Raw genomic sequence first — 6,288 nt, forward strand, 5'->3', positions numbered from 1 at the left:
TGTTTTGTAAGAAGCTAAAGCCTGGCCATTTAGTATGTTAATACAAGAATTCTAAAACTAAAATATATCGGGGGAAAATTATAACAAGTAGAAGTAGAAAATAGAAGTGATTTGAGCTCACTTGCTAGAATGTTTTAATTGTCTGGCTGCAGCATTTTCTATAGCTTAGAGGCGTAAAAGAGACGATTTGTCCAACACAGTAACTACAGCACTGCAATAATCTAGACGCAATGACACAAATGTATGAGTAATTTTTCCAGTTCAGTTGAGGAGACCATATATCACAATATAGAAATGTTCCTTTAATAAAAGACACACAAGTGAGACCCAGAGAAATATCAAATATTACACCAAGTAACAATAGGTATTGCTAGAGAGCCAGTTACTAACTTGGGTGAAAATAGTGGGCTAGGGCAGATAACCTATCCGCCTGAGGCTTAAAAGACATATACAGCTGAATGTCTTCACCATAGAAATGATAAAAAATGGCATTCAAAGAAGGAATGATGCCAGATAAAGGAAGCATATAGAAAGAAAATAATAATGAACCCAAGACAGAACCTTGTGGAACCCCACAGGTTAAAGGGTTGGAGGCGAACTTGCTTGTTCTAACAGATAAAATCCTACCAGATAAGTAAGAAAACCAATCTAACGTAGAGCCAGCGATACCAGCTAAAACCATAAGACTGTTAAGCACAATGTTATGTTCAATGGTATCAAAGGCTCCACTGAGATCAAGTATTTACCTATTTATTTAGGTAAATACAAGGTGAAACAAGTTTAATAGGCTGTAATTGTATCTAAACGTCTCTACCAGATTCTTTTCCAACAAGAGTTATTTTTTTTCCACAAGCAAAACTTGACCAACTAGAAATTTTAAGGTTACAGGAAGTGTTTCCATTTCTCTTTCCACTGGATCTTTTCATAGTGTTGTAGTTATCTGGTCATCTTTGAAAAGCAAATTTCTGTTATTCCAAGGTTATGTGGGATTACTGGACAGCAAGTGCAGGCTAAATTGTGTTGCTAGCAGTACTGTAGTAAAGTTCACAGCAATGGAGTCTGCTGTACTGGTGTAGGACAAGCTGCAGTGATAATGGTCTCTAGTCTCACTTGCTATATTTATCATTGTACTAGCTTGCTAGCTACAGCAGGTTAACATACAGTAGAATGTAAACCCACAAAGAGAAGTCAACCTCAGAGCCAGCAACAGCAAATCTCAACAAAATATCTAACGGACAATCATTTTTCATTATTTTGTAAAAATATATTGTGACTTATTTCTAAACTAGTAATTTTCCAACACCGCATTGCTAGACAGGATCTTAGAACCCCCAAATTAGTAATTACCACTTTAACTATTGCTTACAAGTGACAAACATTTGGAGTCAATCCAGATCTGAACCAGAAATATTTATTCATTACCTTATTTAGATATGTTATATCTTGATTAAAACAAAACACATCACATTGGAAAAAGAACAAATGGGAGGCACTCTCTTGATGTTTTCAAAAATAAATATGACTAAATAATCCAGATGCAAATATTGTTTTGCATTCAGGCACCAATTTCATGTATGAAACCAATTTTCAGCATTTACAGAGGTATTCTGAGCCTTGTACCATCCCTCAGTGTCAAGATCCTCTGTTGGGTTGTTGTGATTGATATTTTATTGAATGCTATTTTATTTATCATACTTTATTGTTTATTTAGACAAAAAAGAAATAAGAAGACATCACCTAGGGCTGTGTGAACTTTCTGTGGGTATTTTTGCAGTTTGCTAATGTTTTAAAGAAAAACATTTACATGATTAATTGAAAACTAATCTTCAAACTGAGAATTTAACAAAAATAATTAGTTGCAGCTCTCATTTAAAGCCTACAAATTGAGCATTGTGGCTCGCAGCCTCGGCCTTCTTAAGCAGCACTTTAAAGCTTAACTAAGCAGGATTTAAACCTCCCTTATCAGCCTCAAGTGGCAATTATGCAGACGAAGTGATGGCTGTTGCTGCTGCCAAAAGACTTGACAGAGCATCTTCACCCCTACTTTTGCTGCTTGTAGTATACAATTTGTTAATGTCACATTAGCTCTATGTTTTCTGAGTGACATATTTTAAAAAAATCCTCATGAGGATCGGCCTTTCAGGACAGCCAGGTACAGCTCTGGGGGTAAGGTGAGGCGAGTGTCACAAGAATCTCAAGAGTTAAAAATTCATATCTGAACCAAGCTTTAGATGATGAAGTGCTCTGTATTCTAAAACGAATCCTGATCAAGCATGCTGTACCCAAAATCTCCTTGCTATTGTCTTGGTTGATGCAGATTGCTGCAGTGTCTTGTAAATGCATTGCTTACACCAGGGGTGTCCAAACTTACATAAAAATATAGGAGGGGCTGGGCCACTTACTAGAAATTAGGTATATAACCTTAACTTTACTGTATTAAAGTTAGAAAAATCACTTAAAAGTGGTCAAATGTGTTATATTGTTGAATATAATTAAAGACAAAACTGCCTTCATCACAGCTTTCCATAAATGGATCTTTATTGATTTATTCAGAAAAAGCTTTGGTTGCTCATTCTCAGAACAGCAGCCTCAGATTTCTTCTTAGAAGATTTACAGAGAAAAAACAATAAAGGGGAAAATGGGACGAGTACATTTCAAGCTTGTTATTTAAGTTATTAGGCTTAGCAAAACATCTATTAACGTCCGTTTGAAACAATTATCAACATTAGACTCCACCACACCTCTCACCCCCTTTTCCTCCTCCCTGAAACTCAGAATACACACTGAGGATGTGAGCCGACTATTCCAGAAACAGAAGCCCAGGAAAAGCCCCCGGACCAGACGGCGTCTCACCCTCCTGCCTCAAAACCTGTGCTGAACAGCTGGCTCCCATCTTTACTCGCATCTTCAACAGATCCCTGGAGCTGTGTGAAGTTCCCTCCTGCTTCAAACGCTCCACCATCATCCCTGTTCCCAAGAAATCCACCATCAAAGGACTGAATGACTACAGACCTGTCGCCTTGACGTCTGTGGTCATGAAATCCTTCGAACGACTGGTGTTAGCCCATCTGAAAGACATTACAGGCCACCAGCTGGACCCTCTGCAGTTTGCCTACCGGGCAAACAGGTCAGTGGATGATGCAGTGAACATGGGGCTGCATTACATCCTGCAACACCTTGACCGCCCGGGAACGTATGCCAGGGTCCTGTTTGTGGACTTTAGTTTGGCTTTTAACACCATTGTGCCTGAACTTCTCTCCTCCAAACTCTCCCAGCTCAGCATGTCACCAGCTACCTGACAGATAGAAAGCAACAAGTGAGACTGGGGGAGAGCACCTCTGAAACTCGGTCCCTCAGTATTGGTGCCCCTCATGGATGTGTCCTCTCGCCACTACTGTTCTCCCCCTACACTAACGATTGCACCTCCAAGAACTCGGCTGTTAAACTCCTGAAGTTTGCAGATGACACCACTGTCATTGGCCTCATTCAAGATGGTGATGAGTCTGCAAGAAGTTGAGCGGCTGGTACTCTGGTGCAGTCAGCACAATCTGGAGCTGAACACTCTTAAAACTGTAGAGATGACAGTGGACTTCAGGAGACATCCCTCAACTCTGCTCCCCCTCACCATATCAGACAGCCCTGTGTCGACTGTGAAGATCTTCAAGTTCCTGGGTACAACCATCTCCCAGAACCTGAAGTGGGAGACCAACATCAACTCCATCCTCAAAAAGACCCAGCAGAGGATGTACTTCCTGAGACAACTGGGGAAGTACAGTCTTCCACAGGAGCTGCTGATCCAGTTCTACACTGCGGTCATTGAGTCTGTCCTGTGCTCCTCCATCACAGTCTGGTATGGAGCAGCCACTAAACAGGACAGGAGCAGACTGCAGCAGACTGTACGGGCAGCAGAAAGGATCATCGGCACGCCCCTGCCCTCCATCCAGGATCTGTACCTCTCAAGAACCAGGAAACGGGCAGGGAAAATCATCACAGACCCCTCACACCCTGCACACAGACTTTTTGATCTGCTGCCCTCTGGCAGACGGTACAGAAGCCTGCAGACCAGGACCACCCGACACAGGAACAGTTTCTTTCCCCTCGCCATCTCCCTCCTAAACAGTTGACCTGTCACACTGCTCCCACTGCCAGACTGCAGCTGCACCTTATGTACATTTTGTAGTATTCATTCCACCTCATTCATTTCTGTATTTTATGTATATACGTTTAGATTCGTTATTTATAGTTGGTTTACACAACTTTGTGTATGTATGTGTATGCATGTGTGATTAACAGCCTGAACTGGACTTAATAACAGGAGTCCATATAATTTTAGTAAATTATTCTGGTGAGTATCAGCTGCGCTGGGTATGTAAATCGGGCCATCCAGCTGCGGTGCTGATCGCCACTCGTGGCAAAAATCCAGACAAATGTCACTTGATCAAGGAGCAGATCTGCATCAGATGAGATCAGCTGACTACGTGTGCGTGCGCTGTGCATATAAAGAAAGTGGTGCGAAAAAGCAGGTTAGTGACATAATTGATGCGCATTATTGATATTTGAAGCATGTGTACCTGCACATGCATGCTTATTAACACATCGCATGCGATGGAGTAAAAATCGAAAGCACAGCTTTATCAGACAGTTGCAGTTTAATGTTGGCTGACAAGTCTTCAGTGCGTCGCACTACTGTATCTCTGGACATGCTGACCTTGTTGAAGTCCTGCACCGGGCATATTATTTCGGTGACTTTAACGAGGTCTCCATCTGAAAAAGGCTTGCCATGTCTTGCGATGAGTTGGGCGACCTCATAGCTGGCTATTGGAGCCTTTTCCTGGACAATTTGAGCACGAAAAAAATACTGTTGAAGAATGTAACCCGCCTTAGGAGAAAACAAAAGCTTAAAGGTACAGTCAGTCAGTTTTTATTGTACTCACAAATATACATTGATTAGTGTGTAATTATGTCGTCCCAGAAACTGATGCATTCTCATAAACTTCGATTTAATCTATTAGAAATACATAGGAGTGGGTGCGGGTCTGTGAAACCTGCCATCATAAATGTATTGTGGCCAAGATGGACATCACCGTTCTGCCTAATTACGTTTTATGTATTTGAACCAGTAACAAGTCTAGGTAGTGTTTACGTGCCATAGAGGCAAATTTAAATGAATCAAGAGTTCTAAAAATCTGATAAACAGTTTGATTATAGTCTCACATCTTATGACAGTTTATTTACTAAGCATCCAAGTCCTCCACTTCAAAGAAAATTTCACTAACAGTGATTATCAGCAGCAAAAATAGCAGCACTTACTGAAAGTTTAAGACATCCACAACCACCATAACCCCCCCAAAGAAATATCTAAGTCCTGATGTAGGTCTTAAGCAGGTCCACTTTTTTTTACAGCTGGGATTTAAGTTTCAGCCATAGCCGCTCTGAATTCTCTTTATGTGTTACTGGAACATAAGAAACCTCGTCTGAATCTTTTTTTGGAGTCGGGGGAACTAATAAAACTGTGGCAGCCTGTTCTGCCACATCGTTTCACTCTGGTTGGCACACGCCTTCAGCACAGGGTGCGACTTCTCTTCTCTCGACGAGTAGACGGGTGAGACGGGAGGGCCCCGGTGAGCGATGATGGGTGCCCGGCTGATGGACAGAGGTGTTAACCCCGTGGTCAGGCAGGGAGAGATAGTGGCGTTCTTGTTTACACAAACTGAGGCCGGATTGTCACCTTGTCTGTCAGTGAAAGAGCCTATCTGCCTCCTCTTATCTCGCTGTGAGACAGCCAGCAACTCAGCTGCAGAGACCTGATGTAGCTTCATCACCATAAATTATTTCCCTTAGCCATACCATTGCTGTTTTTCCTGTTATTTTTCTGTCCAGTCCGCTCAGCTCCTTTCAGCTCGTGGATTATTTTCACATTTGGTTCATTACCACATGTTTTAGCCGACCATGACCCTTTGTTCCCGTGTGCCCATTGTGCATTGTGAGATTACAAAAATAATCAACAGCAACGACATGAACGACAAAACTTGTGGGATCACAGATATTTGTCTGATTCAAAAATTCTATGGAGCATTTATTTCAATGTTGAACATCAGCAAAAGTGAAAGGACATTGACAGTATGCTTTTCTTGTCCAATTAACATATACAGCTATTTGTCAGATTCAACATGGCCACTCAGGGAGAGTGATATCATCTGCAAGAAGTACGCCGGGCAGGTTAAAATGAATGACAAATAAAGCTCTACAGGAAGGAAGCACACAAGAGTAATGAAGCGCACACTGCAT

Source organism: Astatotilapia calliptera, chromosome 22 (genome assembly GCF_964374335.1).
Source record: "Astatotilapia calliptera chromosome 22, fAstCal68.1, whole genome shotgun sequence".
NCBI lineage: Eukaryota > Metazoa > Chordata > Actinopteri > Cichliformes > Cichlidae > Astatotilapia > Astatotilapia calliptera.